Source organism: Balearica regulorum, chromosome 27 (assembly GCF_011004875.1).
Source record: "Balearica regulorum gibbericeps isolate bBalReg1 chromosome 27, bBalReg1.pri, whole genome shotgun sequence".
Taxonomy (NCBI): domain Eukaryota; kingdom Metazoa; phylum Chordata; class Aves; order Gruiformes; family Gruidae; genus Balearica; species Balearica regulorum.
In genome coordinates, this window is record NC_046210.1 from 3847541 (window position 1) to 3864602 (window position 17062).

General features: G+C 56.3%; 1 protein-coding gene across 8 annotated transcripts in view; it reads right to left on the bottom strand.

The window, feature by feature from the left end:
• Positions 1–17062, bottom strand: part of PEBP4 (phosphatidylethanolamine binding protein 4) — an 83735-nt gene that overhangs the window by 21280 nt on the left and 45393 nt on the right. The gene's annotated exons all lie outside the window — the stretch shown is intronic.

Genomic DNA, 17062 nt, shown 5'->3' on the forward strand with positions numbered 1-17062 from the left:
CGGAGGCTTAAACGTTTTACAAACACATTAGATTTACAGCTCTCTGAAATTTCGACACCGTTGGGTTTACCCCGCCAGGGAGGATTTTGACCAGGTCGGGATGGTTCTGCTGATGAAACCCGTGCTGGTGGGAACAGCGGTGGGAGCTGGGAACCAGCCTTTGCTCACGGCCACGTGGCGTCTGAAACCAGCCCCGACCCCGGCAAAGAGCCTGCCTGGGCTTTTGCAGAGACGGAACCAAGTGTGATCAAACGCTAAAGTGAACCTTGCTCTGCCGTGCAATTGTAAAGCCCTCGATTCAGCGTTCATTGGAGAAGGAGTCTTTGCACTAAGGTCTCTTTTCTCTCCCCAAAAAAGCACAGTGGTACCCAGGAAGGCTCGTGGGAGCCAGAGCATCCCTTCCACCAGCACCTCCACCAGCAATGGGTGCTGGGCGGCTTCCCTCGGTCCTTAAAGCACATAATCGAGGTGAGACCCAGAGGCGGCTGCGGACCAGCAAAGGCAGCAAGCCTTGCACACCCAGCAGCACCTTCCCGAGAGCTGTGAAGGGTGAAAGCCTGGCACAACGCAGGGGAAAACCTATCCCAAACACCCTGCAAAGCCAGGGCTACGCCGGCTGCCCGCTGGCCCGCTATCAGCTGCCGATCGGGTATTGCACGGCAGGCAATCGCAGCCTGTTGCATGCATCATGCGAGCAGGGCCAGGCAGAGGTGCAGGAGCTGTGCAATGCCCAGCCCGGGGCTAGCAGGCTCACCCACACACTGGGAACGGGAGCTCTCGCTTGCAGCCCGGTGCGAGGATGAGCCCTGATGGCAGGCGGATAAGGCTGCCCTTACGTAAGGCTCGGGGTTGCGTGGAGGATGCGTGGCGGGAGCAGACTTGCTCTGGCCCTGGGCTGCCTGCAGCCCGGCCAGCCCAGCCCGGCCAGACTCGATGGCCCCAGGACGGATCCGGTCCCGCATATGCCGGGTGCTGAACGTCCCACCGTGCACCGGCAGAGCCAGCGGGACAGAGACCTGGGGCTCTCGTCCCCTGCTCTGTCCCCCAGGCCGATGATCCTTTCCCCATCCCGGTCCCTGCGGCTGGTCCCTTCCCACTCCTTTGGTACAGAGAGGTGCAAAATAGGTTGTTGTTCATGAGGGCGCTGGTGATTATTAATAATAACTCAGCTCCTTCATGCTCCAGTTTCCTCAGCGCTTTGGCAGGGTGCCACCGGGGCCCAGTGATTTAGTGCAACTTAATTATTCCCGGCGTTTCATCACCTCTTGTTTTTGATGTCTGTGTCTCTGTCAGTGCCTCACCTTCGTGACTAAGAGAGCCAGAGAAAAAAAACGGTGGAAAAGGGAGAGAAAGGGGGAAAAACCCCAAGCTGGAGGGTGTGGAGCTGCTGCTCGGCGGCCAGGCGGGCAGGGAAGATGTCCCACGGGGACGCTGGCTGTGTCCCCCACCGTGGCACGGGGCCGTGCATGGGGACGCATGCATGGGGAGCCCGGCCATGGGGTGCGGGGGGCTCTCACCCAAAAACACCCATGGTTTCAACCCTTGGCCGTCGCTCCCAGCAGCAGAGTGAGCAACAGTCCCCGTCTGCTGCTCGTCAAAGGGAAAGGACAGCGTCGCACCTCCCCGCCCCTTAAACACCTCCGCAGGGGAGCGAGCGGCTGCCCCAGCCGCGGGAAGTGTTGGATTTGCTGGATTTGGCTCCCGAGTGCCTGGACAAGCAAACGGGAGCTGCCAGATGGAGACCGGTAATAGGATTCCTGCGGCTCCCAGCCCTCCATCCCCGCTGCGGAGGCCAGGCTTGAGGAGCAGCGAGCGGAGCCGGGACCAGCTCCCGGGACGGTGCCTTGCACCCACCTTGCACCCGCTGCACCCAGCGAGGGGTCACAGCGGGGACGCGGCGGGGATGCAGGGATGCGCATGGGGGACAAGCTGCCCCGGGGAAGGAGGGCTCAGGGCTGGCGGCCCGCGGGCGGCGTGGGGAGCATCCTGCAGGCGTGCGGCTGGAGCGGGGACAAGAGATGCACAGCGGGGCCCGGCGCTGCCCCCGGTCTGCTGGATTTCCCTGAGAAGATAAAGCTGGGGGCAGGCGGGGTGAGACGGCCACCGTCATCTGCCACACGTTTTACCTGGGACAGCAGGGCGCAGCGACGGAAAATGGAAAGAGTCTCTTTGAAAGGCGAAAGAGCCACTTTGAGGTGCAATGAGGGTGTCTAAGCAGGGTCTCGCACCCACTCCCCCATCCCTCGTCCCCCCGTGCTGGTGCCATGGAGGAGAGCTGCGACGGGCAGTGCATCCCTTCCAGCCAGGGCTGCTCATCAGCGTCAGTAACGCCAGCACTGCAGCAAACCCCCGGGGCTTTGCACTGGGTAAAGCCACTGTGCTGAGCTAAACTCCGTTTTAAATAGCAATACTTCCTTTTCCTATAGTATTTTCCATCCATTCATTTCCAAGCATGTTAGAAAAGTGGGTGGGTGTCAGTAACCACATTTTATAGGTGCAGAAGCGCTAGTTCAGTGTGCTCAGTCACCAAACTGGTGTCAGTGCTGGGACTAAAGCACCTTCCCGCGCTGGCAGGCGCCTGGTCCCATCCCCAGCCCTGCGCCATCACCGTGCCCGTGTCCCGGGGGGAATATCCCCAACCATGGCGAGGTGCTGCCAAGAGAGGTTGGGGCTCCCCTACCCCATCCCACCGAGCGGCTTGGCCGGCTCGTTAGGCTGGGGCGCTTCCATGTTCAACGAAGTACGGCAGCTTCACACTTCCGAAGGGAATTCTGCTGAGGGGAATTCAGCTGCATATTCCTGTCTGCTTGGGGGGGCACCTGAGGGATGTGGGATGGGATACAGGACCGGGATACAGGGCCGGGATGTAGCACTGGGATGCAGGGTTGGGGTGCAAGGTTGGGATGTAGCATTGGGATGCAGGGCTGGGAAGTGGGGCTGGGATGCAGCATTGGGAGGCAGGGTTGGGGTGTAGCACTGAGATGTGGGGCTGGGATGTAGCATTGGGAAGCAGGGTTGGGATGCAGGGTTGGGATGTAGCGCTGGGACGCGGGCCGGGATGTTGGCTGGGATGGTCACATTTTGGGGTGCAGCATCAGGTGCCTGGGCCAGAGCACAGGATGCTCCTCGGGCTGGCTGGGGTCTGGCAGCACCTCACCTGCAGAGCCGGGGTGGCGGAGAGCCGCGGGGCCAGGCTGGCTCAGCATCCCTGGGAGGGCACCCAGCGGCAGGGAAACCCAGGCTCCACTCCAGGCCATTCAAAACTCTGCAAAGCACCGGCAAACTGGGGAGCGGGGGACGAGAAAGCCAGGAATTTTCATTAAAGGGGGAGGGAAAAAAAAAAAAAAAAAAAAAGAAGAAAAAACTATTTCCAATATTTCCCTCTGTGTCTTTGGCCTGGTGCAGCCCTTCTGCTCACTGCTCTGTTTATACATGATAGACAACTAATTAACATCCAAGCCTCTTGAAAGGTCTTTTCAGAGGTAATGTACTGACAGAGGATGTCAGTAAGGAGCAGTGATTTGTCTAAGCAGTGATCACATTGTTTCAGACTGAATGAGGTGAATATTAAACTGCTTTAAATGCACTCTTCATAAAGCACTAATTACATACTCCCGGGGGAGTACGGGCAAGGAATACTAAACAGCAGAAAAGTCAACAGAGTGCTTTTTATAGTATGTTGCTGGGTTCTGTGTTTTTCTGTCTTTCTTTCTCTTGTGCGCTCTCTCTCGCGCTCATTCTCTCTCTCTCTTTTACAGTAAAATCACAGCACGCTGAAGAATACACATTTATAGCACAATGGTTCACATCTAATTATATGGCAATCATTAGTTTTAACCTGGGTGTATTATATTTTCTTTGATATATTGTGCCCCCCGGCATCTCGTTGCATAGAAGACTTCCAATGGCATTTTCTCCCCTCCCTTGAAAAAAAGTGCTTTTTTCCATCATTAGCATTTGCTTATAATTTTTTTTTTTTTCCTAAACAAAAATTTTAAATTGGCAGGAATAAAAGGGGCAAAGAGGGGAGGAGGAGAAATCCGTTTAATCAAAATAAGAATCTGTTCCCTCCCTCCTGGAATCGTGCACTTTATTATTACCAAGGTAACTCCACTGGGTTTTTAAAGAGAAAAGGAAATACAGAATGGGCCATTAATGAATTCCTGCAGATCCTTGCTGCGCTCCTGGTCTGGCTTGGCCTGACATCCTGATGGGGTGAACAACTCCTCCATGCATTATTTATTTTTTTAATAGCACAACATGGCGGGGGGGGGAGATCGAAGTTACCACAAACCAAATCCTCCAGGCACAGAAAACCTCAAGATCCTCTTATCCAACAAGAGGAGAAAAAAAAAAAAAAAAAAAAAAAAAAAAAAAAAAAAAAAAAGAGCAGTATGTGGCAGGGCCCAGCGTCCTCGAGGAACCCGCTGCTTCCTCCCGGGCAACAAAGCGAGAGCGCCAGGAGATGACGGGGACAGGGACAATGGGGACAGCGGCCGTTTGGCCACCGCCGATGTCCCCCAAAAGGGAGAGGGTATAGCCGATGCATAAGGTATGGCTCGTACACATAAGGTCTAGCTCAAATGCACAGGGTCTGGCTCAAATGCATAGCCTCTGACTCAAATGCACAGGGTCTGGCTCAAATACAGAAGGTACGGCTCAAACACACAAGGTATGGCTCAAATGCATAGGGTATGGCTCAAACACACAAGGTATGGCTCAAATGCATAGGGGTAGGATCCAGAAACATGGGGTATGGCTCAAATACATAGGGTACGTTTCAAACACACAGGGTAGGATTCACGTGCATAGAACAGGATTTGAATGCACAGGGTCTGGCTCGTACACGTAGGGTCTGGCTCAAATGCACAGGGTCTGGCTTATACACATAGGGTCTGGCTTATACACATAGGGTCTGGCTCAAATGCACAGGGTCTGGCTCATACACATAGGGTCTGGCTTATACACATAGGGTCTGGCTCAAATGCACAGGGTCTGGCTTATACACATAGGGTCTGGCTCACACACATAGGGTCTGGCTCAACTGTACAGGGTAGGATCCATACACGCAGGGTCTGGCTCAAAGGCGTAGGGCAGGATCCCAATGCAAAGCTTGTGGCTCAAACGCATAGGACACGGCTCACCCACAGAGGCACAGCTCAGACAAGCCGGGTATGGTCCAAGCGCACCGGGAGGGCTCAGTTACCCAGGGCAGTGCACGGGACGCGGGGAGCGATCCTCCGGCCGTACGCAAAGGTGCAGCTCCTCCTGCCGATCGACGCCTTTGTCACCAGCATCCCCCGCCGTCCCCCGCAGCGCCGGTCCCGCTCGCTGCCTCCGAGGACACCCCACCGCCCCTGCCCGCGCTGAACCCAGCGTGCGACGCCTTGGATGGTCTGGCCGTGCCCAAAGCATCCTGATCCCGGGATCAGTCATCGCTTCGTGCGGCACAAGGTGCCCACAAGATCCAGCCAGGCGCCTCGTGCAGAGCAGGAGAGCCCGGAGCTGGCTGGGACCGTGCACTGCCTTCCTTCGAGGTGCAAACTTCCTCGGAAAGGAAGAGTCATGCAGCCTTTAGATTTTTTTTTTCCTTTAAAGAACATGAAAGAATCTGATAATTACTTCTATCTACCACCCAACTGTACTAATTACCAACCTATTTCTTCACAGTATGACAGACACAGGCTCTCCAAAACACATAGAGATAAATTAGCACTAATTGGTTTTCCTCTGGCTGTTTGAATTAGTATTTAAAGCTCCAATTACAAAGCAGAATAATTACTATTAATGTCCTGTCGCAGTACAAAAGGCAGATATCTCGCGAACAAGTCCAGGTGTATTATTACACTGATTACGGAATATTTAACCTGGCTCGTTAAGACAAAGACATGGGGAAACTTTGAAAAAAAAAAAAAAACAACCAAGAAAGGGAGAGAAAACCGCAGATGGCGGCAGGTCCCTGCAGGGGATGGAGGGGGGGGGTCTTTGAAACCTGGGATGAGAGAGGTACGAGGAGAAGGAGCGAGGGAGAAAGAGCAAAAAAGGGAAAGACGGGGGATGAGAAAAGAGCAATTCTGTCAGAAACCAAAGGAGATGTTGGAGGGATGAGGGGGATACAAACGCTGCCCTCACCAGCAGAGCCCAGCAGCACAAAAGGCAGAACTCAGTGCTGCCTCCCCATCGCTCCCGGGGGTCAAGACCCGCTGCCCTCCTCTTCCTCCACCTCCTCCTCCTCATCCTCTGTGGGCACTGGAGGCTCTGCATCCATAGGGAAGAGCCCTTTCGCTGGGGGCCGAGCCTGGCTGCCCCCTCCCCAGCTCCCTGCCCAGGGATGCTCCGGACCCGGCTCAGCTCCCACCCCAGGGCCTGCTGCAGAGGTGGGAAGGGGCAGGAGCAAGGCAGGAGCTGCAGCAACGGAGGCAGAAGCATTCATGACGGCTGCCATCATCCCCAGCACCAACCGGACGATCCCCATGGCGGTCCCGAGTTGGGACGGTCAGGCGGGCGCATCCCGAAATGGGATTCAGCATCCCCCTCACAAGCAGCACAGGGTGGGCTCCCCAAACCCCCCCCCATCCGGTGCGTGTGTGCACATGGGCGTGATCCAGCTGGGGACACGCAGCCCCATCCCTTCTCTTTTCAGGAAAAAAGGCGAGGGTCTGGCTGGTTTGTTAGGGCTGTCAGCCGTGCCAGGCTCTGCCTTCGCACCCGGCCGCTCCCTGGGTTTTGGCTGGAGCACGGGGAGGACACGGAGTGCCCCCCTCCTCGTCCCGCACCAACCGCCGGCTTCAGCCAGCCCTGGCAAACCTGCCTTGGGGGGCTCCTCCCGGCCGGGTTAGTGATGCCTCCAGCCCTTCTGCTGCCCTGCGGGGAGGGCTTCAGCTCCCGCACCCCCATCAGCTCTGCGGCAGCGCTCGACGCCACGGCGTTACATCCCACGTTGGCCAGGACAGCGTGGGGAAGGAGGGAGAGTCATTTTCGGGAGCCTTCCCTCCTGGGAGGCTCCAGGGCTTGCAAACGGGGGGCTTGCGCACCCCCCTGCCACCAACCGCCCCAGACACGCTGACTGCCCTCCCTGTTGGGCAACGCTTCGCCCGGCGTTTCATCATTCGGGCACCGGCAAGGCAAGGCACGGGCAGACAGACCGGCAGTGCCCTCTGCTGCTCTCGGTCCCCTGCCACCACCCTGGGACCGTGGCGGGGTCCCCGCTGTCCCCGGAGGGGCTCGCTCTGGCCCGGTGAGGGTTGTGCCTCCATGGCGCAGCCCATGACGGGCAACAGGCAGCTCCCCTGGCGCGACGGCCGTCGGAGCAGGCTCTGCCCGGGTACCCTCCCACAGCACCCCTGTCCCCGAGAGGGCACCCCGGGGAGCGGGGCGCAGCACCGGGGGGGGCAGCATCCCTCCGCAGCCGGCGGGGAGGGGGCCCCGTGGGTGTGCGGCAAAGGGGGGGAGGACGGGGAGGGATTTCTTTTTAAGAGATAAGGTGGGTGGCGTGCGGGGATGCCAGCTGGCGATGGGCTATATTTCTACTGACAAGGCTTTACCCTGTAGGTGTGAGGAATTCCAATTAAATATTCAGCCTATTTGTCTGTGTGTGGGAGAGGGTTTGCTGTGCAGGAGGAAAGCCTCACATTCAGCTCAGTAGCTAACCATTAAGAGAGAAATTAGCTCAGTTCATCAAGGGAAGCCAGCGGAGGGTTTTCCTCACTCTGCTACCTTGTTCCGGCCCTCGTTCAGAAACAGCAGGGAATAAAACTATTGCATTTTGCAGGGGAGAGGCGAGCCGACCGGCTCCACCTGCCTGAAGAGGCAGAAGCGGATCCCAGCCTGGGAAAAGCCTTTTTTCCCAATACCAGGGGGGGGACGCGATACCGGCTCAGCCCACCCCATCGCTTCCCCAGAGGCTGCCGAGCGAGATCGATGCATCGGGAGCGGGGTCGGAGGGGCGCAGGCGCTGCAGATTTAATTGCTCTCGCATTTACCGGCCACCTCCTTTCCGAATCATTTACAATACACTAATTAATCGGGGGGGGGGGACGACGACGACCAAAAGCCCTCGTGTCGAGATGATCTTTTTAAGCCTGCCGGTAGCGCCCCGCGAGAGTTGATGCTCTATCGACGAAGGGCCCTTTGCTGGGGCGGCGCTGGGCAGCGGCAGACGGGATCGATGGGGCTCCAACGATCGTCCCTGCCCACGTGCGGGTATTTGGGGTCGGGCTCGAGGCAGCGCAGAGGCCCCGCTACGGCGGTGGGTTGTAAACCCCCCCCCCCTCCCCAGAGTGCACCTGTGCCACCGGCCGGCAGAGAGATTGGGGTGAAAAAATGGCATTTTGGTACCAGGGATGCTCCTTTGTGCAGCACCGGAGAGAGGATGGGATGAAGGGGAATGGGGTCAGATCCTGCACTGGATCGGGGGGATTTGGGAGAGAACCGTGTTACTGAAAAAAAAAACTGCCCTCGAGCTGATTTTGCCATTTTCTGGAACTTGACACGTTTTTGCCCTTTTGAAATAACTTTCCGTCTCAGAATACCCAAATTTTAAATAGAAGGCAAAGCGACAAGAATGAAAAAAGACGACAACTTTTTCATGAAACCACAAACGATATCCTGTTTCTCTCCTGCACGGCGCCTCTGTTTTGGGGAAAAGAAGTTGCTCCTGACGGGAATGAAGCCGTAACTTCCCTCTCCAAAGCAAACCTCCCAGCCCCCCCAGGTGATGGGCAGCGTCGGGGGCTCAGCTCCCACTACCCACCCTCTGCAATTTAAGGCCCCTGAAAGTTGACCCCAAGCATCTTTCAGAGAAATATGAAGCTGTAGGCGATGGGGTGCTACTAAGTGGGGGGACATGGGCATCCCCATCTACGGGGTCCCGATGCTGCACCATCCCTGGCTGATCAAACCAGACCGCGGCGCGTTGCCTCACTGGGACGAGAAACCAGCTTTAATCGGCTTAAAATCCTCACCGTAAATTTCAGACAGAAAAATTAATCCTTTGGTCAAACTCCAACCCTGCCACCTCCGGGTGAGCTAACCCAGCCGCGGGGGCCGGCGCAGGGACAACCCTCCCACCCCGGGGACTTTGTTCGCTGGTGACTTTCCTGATGCATCTGAGGTGGTTACAAAAGTAATCGGGGAGCTGACACCGCGGCTGGATCCCGCGGGATGCTCCCTGCCACGCTGAGCTTTCCTACCCCCTTCCCGTACGCGGGATGCGGGGATGAGCTTTCCCACCCCCTCCCCAAACATGAGATGCAGAAGCCTTACAGGGTTTCTCAATGGCTCTTTTGGCACTTTATGGGGCACAAAGCACCGTTTCGGGGCTGAGCATCCCCGCCGAGGAGCAGACCCCTCCAAGGACCAGCCCCACAGCCTCCCCACCCCGACCGCGCTGCTCCACCAGCAGCATCTGCAAGTTTGGGGTTGGGATTGCTACCTGGAGATATAGATATTTGGTTTTTTCCCCCCTTCCTTTTCTTTTAAAATCAGAAGCCAGAAACTCCATAGCAACCCGCAGCTCCCAGGGTCTGACTCCAGCGCTTTGATCGCGCTGTCACTTCGTTTAAGGCTACACCCTGGTAGGTGTGAGGAACTCCAATTAAGCATTCAGCTGGCTTGCCTGTGTGGGGGGACAGGCTCTGCTGTGGAGGAGGGAAGCCTCGGCGCTATCGCGGTGACTAATCGCTCAGACACCGGTTGTCTGTGGCACCAGGGGAGGGCAGGGAGAGGGTTTTCCTCCACCGTGCAGCTGCCTCTGCATTCCCTTTTCGGGAGATATTGCGGCTTCCCGCCGGGCTCGGGGGCTCCCAGGCGGAAGCTGGAAAGATCCCAAGCATCTTCCCGGCGCGGCTGGGGCTCCACCGAGATGCTGCTGTAGCTCTCGCTGCCGCAGCCCCGGGTCTTTGCTGCTCTCCTTTGCACAGTCCTGGGGTCGCGTTTTCAGAGAAACAGTATTTCAGAGTTTTTGAGGTGCGCGTTTGTGCCTCACGCATCCCCTCGCCACGGAGGAGCGGTTGCTGCCTCCACCGTGCACGTGCTTTTACGTCCTTCAGATGAGCATCCCTAAATTTGGGCTAGCACCATTAAATTTGGATGCCAATCCCCAAACCAAGTATCTAGCCCTTGCCTAAGCTCCCAGGGGGAGCAGAGCAGGGGATCCCACCCTCGGCCACAAGCCCAGCCCTGGTCCTGGCAGACATGTGCCGAATTGGCCGCCGCCAAGAGCATCACCATGAGCCCCGCTGCGAGGTCTGCAGCATCATTTCCCGCATCCTCCCATTCCCTATGGAAACAGCCCGGCTCCACGCACCTATCCAGCTAACAGCGATGCCGCAGGGCACAGCATCCCCCAGATCACCCCAAAACTGAGAGCTGCCTCCCTGGCCGGAGCAAGGACATTTTCCCGGCGCAACGCTGGCCGCGGCACCACCTCCCTGGGGTACCACGGCCAAGGGGGAGGCAGAGGTGGGGGATGCGGGTGCCTGGTCCCAGCCCGGGGACGGTGCCCCGCTCCAGCGATGGTACCGAGGCAGGGTACCCAGCCTCTGCGAGCACCTGCATGAGCAAGGGCAAGAGGCGAGGAGCAGGCCAGCCGGCGCAGCTTCGCCCCCGCTCCCCGGGGAGGCGAGAAGGGGGCCGGCAGCCGCCCCCCGCCACCGCCGTGGGCAGCGGCAGGATGTGCTGTCCCTCCCCTGCACTTCCCAGCGAGCGCTTTACATAACTTCTGCTGCTTAGTCACAGCTTCGACTCTTTCCCCCCCCCCCCCCCTTTTTTTTTTTTTTTTTGGAGCGATTTTCTCAGCCGCATCAGAGCGCGAGTCATTTCGGCAAGGGAAGTCCCTTCCTTTCTTCCGTTCCCTTGGTAACTGCACAAATTTGCCTTTCAAATGATTCATGACCGGGGTGCTGTAGGAGTTCCCTCCTCCAACACAAATCGCTCCCACACAGCCACACATGCCCGATTAATCATTGATTAGCGTCTCTTCCGCAAGGTAGACCTGGCGAACGCACGGCCCTGCCGCTCTCCTCCGGCCATCACCGCGCGGTCCCCGGATGCTTGCAGGGGACGCGGACAAGAGTTTGCAAGAAATCCTGTTCCCGGACACATTTCATAGAGTATATATGAAATATCCCCAGGGTGGCGGGGACGGGACACCGACCGGAGCTCAACACTCTCTGCGGGGCCGGCAGTGAAATCAGAGCTCGGCTCTGGCTGACGGTGACGGGTAAACCCGCCCCGAACTCCCAACCGCATCGGCACAACTTTATTCTTGATCTAATTTTTATTTCCCCCCCCTCAACCACCTTAGACTAAACAAGCGGCGAGTTGAACCGGAGGGAAAGCCGGTGTGCCACCGGGTCGGCCAGGCTGGAGGGACAGAGCCCAGCAGCAGAAAAAAGCCAGAAAAGTCCTTTTTTGGACCCGTGGTGAGCAAGATGCACCAAGGCATCAGCCCGGGCTGAGCGGTGCCACGATGTGCTCCCCCCGCCGCGCACCGAGACCCGCACCGTGCCTGGTTGGGGTGGAGCCGGGAGCCGGTGAGCGCCTGGCTGCCGGGAGCATCTCAGCTGGAAAATAAAATTAATCTGCAAAATATCGCCATACCGTTTTGGTACGTTTTATCTGATTTATTCTCTCCTCGTTAAGAGGAGCTAATTAACAAACCATCGTTTAAATAAACAGCAGCAAGAGTGTTTGTAACCTCCGCTTTATTGAATTGTGACAAATTATTAGCCTTTGCATGTTAAATGAAATAGAAGCATCGAGGAAAAACCTTAATTTCCATCTGCACAACGACAATAGCTGCTGCGGAGACGAAGGCAGAGGGACCGATTCACGGGGCAGCCCCGGCGCTGCAACAAACCGCGCGTCTCGTGCACAGAAACAGCCCAAATAACCCCCAAACCAGCCAGATTTCCAGGTTCTGAACACTTTAGCACTGCGGCTTCACCCTAAATTCACCCCGTGCAATGGCAGGGCCTGAGCAAAGCCAAGAGCATCTGCGGGACGGGGCTGGGCTGCACAGAACTGAGCGGAAAAAACTGCGAGCAGCTCGCTGCCAACAGCCCCTGCTTACAAGAGCCTCTTTGTAGCCGTCGTAATCATCTCTCTCATCATGGATCCTTGGCAATATAATGATAATAATCATATAATGCACGTCTGTGCAGAGCCTGTCATCCCGAGCACAGCCCCAAGTGCTTCGCTCGGCGTGGTGCGCGCAGAAGGGGAAGGTGCTGCGTTGCCGGGAGCTGAGCCGGGCACGGGGGCTGCGGCCCTGCCACGGTGGCGAACGTAGGGACGGGTGGGAACTAGACGTGTCGGGGTACTCAGCGCTTTCCCCCTTTCCTCCCAGCCCCAAAACGGGTTCCAGCAAGAAAAAGTGCCCTCGGTCCCTGCGACGGAGCCCCGTCCCCGCTGCGCCAGCCAGGCTATGGGGTGGCCGTTCCCCAAGACGCAGCAGAGCCGTTGCACGTCCCCCCGTGTGCTCTCGGTGCTCGCTGTGTCCCGGGGGGAATTGCTTCGTGGCAGCTTTTCGGGGAGGGGGGGGTTGGGAGTGCAATTACCTGGGAGCATTAATTACAAGGCAGGCGAGCATGAGCCTGAGCAGCGGCTCCACGAGAGCCCAGCAGCAGCTCACGCGGGGCGAGAAGCCGGGGTTTGCAGGGACGCGGCAGCGGGTTTAACCCCCTCCCGCGCACCGGGGGTTTGCAGACCGAATTTCCCCCGGGCAGAGCACGGGAAGGGACGGAACACCCCAGGACTGACGGACCACGGCGGCAAAGGGCGGCGTAAGGACGGGTGGCGGAGCAGGCGCCGAGGTTTGCCGGAGTCGTGCCGTTGCACCAAGAGTGGATAAAGAAATGCAGGGAGGGGGTTTTTTTTCCCCGCAGCGTGAGCAGCCGCAACGGGTCAGCGCAGGCTGCAAGGGGGGGTGCAGCACCACGGCGGGGACGCGGCTCGTGCCCGCGGCGGCCTTGTGCAAACACGCGCTTATGCAAAACCACGTCCTTGTGCAAAGATACGCGCTTGCACGTGCTTGTGCAACCTTTCCCCACCTCCTGCTCACTCCGGGGGCCTCTGGCCCTCCCCGAGCTCCCTTCCCTCCTTCCCTTGGCTGCAGCCCGGGGAAGGCAGCGCTTCGCCCTGGTGCTGCCAGAGAAATGCCCCGGCTGAGCAAGCTCCGCTCCCTGCGGCTCGGGCCGGTGGCGGTTTTCCCGCGGCGGGACGTTCCTGCTCTCGTACTGTTCGGCATCGCAGGACCTAGGGCGGCATCCTAATGCTGTCGACTAAAGACTATGTTTAAAGGTAATACAAACAGTTTGCTCTTTAAAATACATCCGATCTATAGTTTCTATACATCGTTTCTGAACTTTTATTTTAAAACAATTAGCCAAAAAGCCCTTTTCATGTGATATTTGCAGAGAGCCTGACAGTAACGGCAATTAAACCCCATCTGTTTGCAGAGCATGAATAATAGTGGTTGACACTCAACTTGGGATACCGCTCACGGGAAACCTGTTCAACACAAACCTCGTCAGGGAAACGCGTGCCCCGCGGGCTGGCGCCCGGTCCCGGCAAACGCGGCAATGCCAAGACTCCCGCCGGCGTTTCGGGGTGACTCGACCTTGCCACGTGCCTACGGAGGACCAAAGAAGCTTGAAGGGCAAAGAAAACTACACCTGAGCAGCAACCTCTTATGCTTATTTTGGTTTTCCTTAGGGTTTTTTTTCCTTTTAATAATAAAGGCTTCATTAACCAGCAGCGACAGACACTCACACCGGGGAACTGACTATTCCGAGGAGCCAAGTCACCAATTAAAACAACATTTCTCTCTGCTCTTTCCCTTTCAAACCCTGAGTTTAATCACCAAAAAGTAGAGGCGAAAGGGCCCCGGTGAGGAGAACACTAACGCAGCACCACGGCACCTGCCCCGTCCCCCCGCCAGACGGCAGATCCCACCGGCGCGGCGGGGATCGGCGATCCAACGGCACGTGGGGAAACCTGTCCCGGCATTCCAGCATCTCCCAAAACGGGGATCCCTCCTGCCCACAGCATACTCAAAAAGCTGATTTTAATTTTTTTTTTTTTTTTTATTCCCTGCTACAAGATTTTTCTCCTGGCTGGCTGGAGCTGGCACTGCTGGGATGCTGAACGCGCCCGGATCACAAATGCTCTGCAAAAGCACCCCCGGCGTGTCCGTACAGCACTTCGCCCTGCAGCCGAGGGCAGAAATAACAGCAGCCGGCAATTAACAGCTGCTCTCTATTATTTTTAATAAATCCAAACATTTTGGATGAGGTTGACCCCCATACCATGCTCTAATAACACGCTAGGGGGAAAACTTTCCTTTAGAGCACGTGCATCGGCGTCCCTTTGGGACGGGGACAGGGACGCCGGCTGGGGCAGGGTGCAGGGCCACGTGCGCGGGCGAGCAGCCGGCCCCCCGCAGCTCCCTTCCCAGCCTCTAATCATGCAAAAATCCCGTAACTTTTAAGGTTAATAAAGCCCTTGTTTGCTTAAGATAGCACCTGTTTCTATGGTGACACTTGCAACCCGGAGCCTGTTTATCAGCCAGCAAGGAGAAACGCTCTGACAAACGCAACCGCGGGAGCAAGCGCCGCAGGCGAGGACCGACGGTGCTGCCGGGACCGCTGGGACCGGGCAGGGATGCTGAGGTCCCCCAGCACCCAAACCTGCCGGGCCCACAGCCGTGGGTTCCCCGCCCCGCTCTGCAAAGCCACGGGAGCGACCGCAGCGCCGGGGGGCTGCACCCCAGCGCACCCACCCTGGGGAGAAAAGCCGTGGAAGGTGACGGGCGATGGCCGGGGAGCGGCTCGCCTTCAAACACGTTTGACACGTTTCCCCATCTGACCCCGCACCGGTCTCCGACCGGCTCCGTGCCTCAGTTTCCCCCAACCCTCCCGCCTGGGGAAGGGGTCGGCAGAGGGAGCCGAGCCGTGCCGGGCGGCAGCAGCGCCCGTGGGTCCCGCTCCGCTCCAGCCTGGCGCAGGATTTCTCCCGGCTGGCAGAACTGGTTTCCATAACGACTTTCTGTTACAAACATATTTTGATAAAAATAAAGTTAAAGCAGCGAGGCTTTAGTGGAGTACAAATTTGCTGCTCTCTCCCTCCCCCTTCCTCCTCCCCAAGGAGGGGGAATAAAGACGGAAAGCTTTCCATTTGAAGGGCAGTATTTTCTCCCTTCTTTTTCTTTCCCCCGCTGAATACAAAATGGAAAGCCTTGTTTACTGGGTTTCTCTGTAAACTGGTTCCGACTCTGCCTAGTTACCTGATGCTCTACAGTATATACAGGATAATGTGATAAATTCATTTCCAATTCACTGCATTATCCTTTGAATATTTTAATGACTCATTGAATGGAGTAAAAAAATAAAAAAAAAAAAAAAAGCTATTTCAAATGAACAATTATGCTGCATTAGAGTAAAGGCTGATTATATTTAAACACTGCTTGCATGGATAACGGGACATATCGACCTCCGCCTATAAGAGCTAATTTGGCTCTTATCTCTAAATAATTTTACACTGCAAATTACCATGAAAACCTAAAGGGCTTTAAAAACATTCATCAAAAGATATTATTCCACTTTGTAGCAACATTTTTATTTAAATTATTTTGAATGGGAGCGAAAGCATCTCTCGTGTTTGACAATTGGAGGAGCGGCGGAGCAGCGGCTGATAAGGAACGGCGAGCAGCACTGCCGGGGATGGGATGCTCCATCCCAAAACCCACCTGGGAAAGCAAATTCCGAGCCGAATCCCAAACTTGGTGGCGTGCCAAGGTACTGCAGCACCTAGAATGGCATTCAGAGCTGCCGGAGCCGCTTCCCTCCAAACGCGGGGATGGCAAAGCGATGCCGGGGCAATGCCGGGGCGATGCCAGGGTGCGGGGGCTTTCGCAGCCCCCCAACCATCGCGCCGGCCGCCCCGTCCCTCCCGGAGAAAGGCACTCGAAAGCCCCTCTCTGCACCAAAGCAACAGAAGGTGTCATGTAAAGCCTACACGGTTATTTTAGAGCCAGTGTGCAAATAAGCCTGTCAGCTGAAGCTCCTCGGAGCCAAGACTTCCATATACCCCCCAACGATCTGCATTTCAACGAGACACCATGTGTCTGAGCCCGGGGAGCCGCCGGCTTCGCAGAAGAGATTTGGGGCTGGTGATTTGGGAAAGCTCCCACTGCGACCCCGGGGAGATGGCGGGGAGCGGGGCGGGTGGGGGATGCTGGGACCCCCCTGCCTGCACCCCGGCAACGGGCACCGACCTCGGGGCTGGGGCAAGCTGATCTTGGCTTGGTGCTCTGCGAGGATGACGATGGGTTTGGTGGTGTCTTATAGGGCAACGGAGATTTACAGGCATAGATGTGTGTGCGTACGTGAGATATAGATATATATCACATCGTTATATATCCTTCTATATATCTCATATCCATATATGTATTTTAGATATGATATATCGTAGAATAGCTCAAGTTGGAAGGTACCCATAAGGATCACTGAGTCCAACTCCCTGCTCATACATGCACATACATATATATATATATATTTCTCTCATGATGACAATGCTTACGGAATAGGCGGGGTTGGGGTCAGCCCTGTCCCTGGCAGCGACACGGTACCTGGGGATGGGAAAGTCCTTCTCCCTCCCCAAAATCTCCTTTTTCCCCTCCTTCACGGCCTGGCAAGGAGCTTTCTGACCTTTTATACAGCAAACTGAATCGCCCAAATGCCAGGGAAAAAACACCTCCCATTTGCACTGGAAAGCTGGTTTTAATCCCACATTTCCCTTCTTTGCTTAAATGATCTTACACTAAAAAAAAAACCCGAAAACCACAATAATTAGCAATAGCGAATGCCTCAGAAGGATCTGTGTACAGAAGGGAAAACAAGAGCTTGGGCTTCTTTGCGTTTAGTAAATATTAAAATTAATGAGAGACTTTCAGGACCCTGTTGTTAGAAATGCAGAAGGGTTTCTGTGAAGGATTAAAAAAAAAAAAAAAAAAGCCCTGTACACAAATCTCTGCAATTATTCTGAATGCTTTATATTTTTC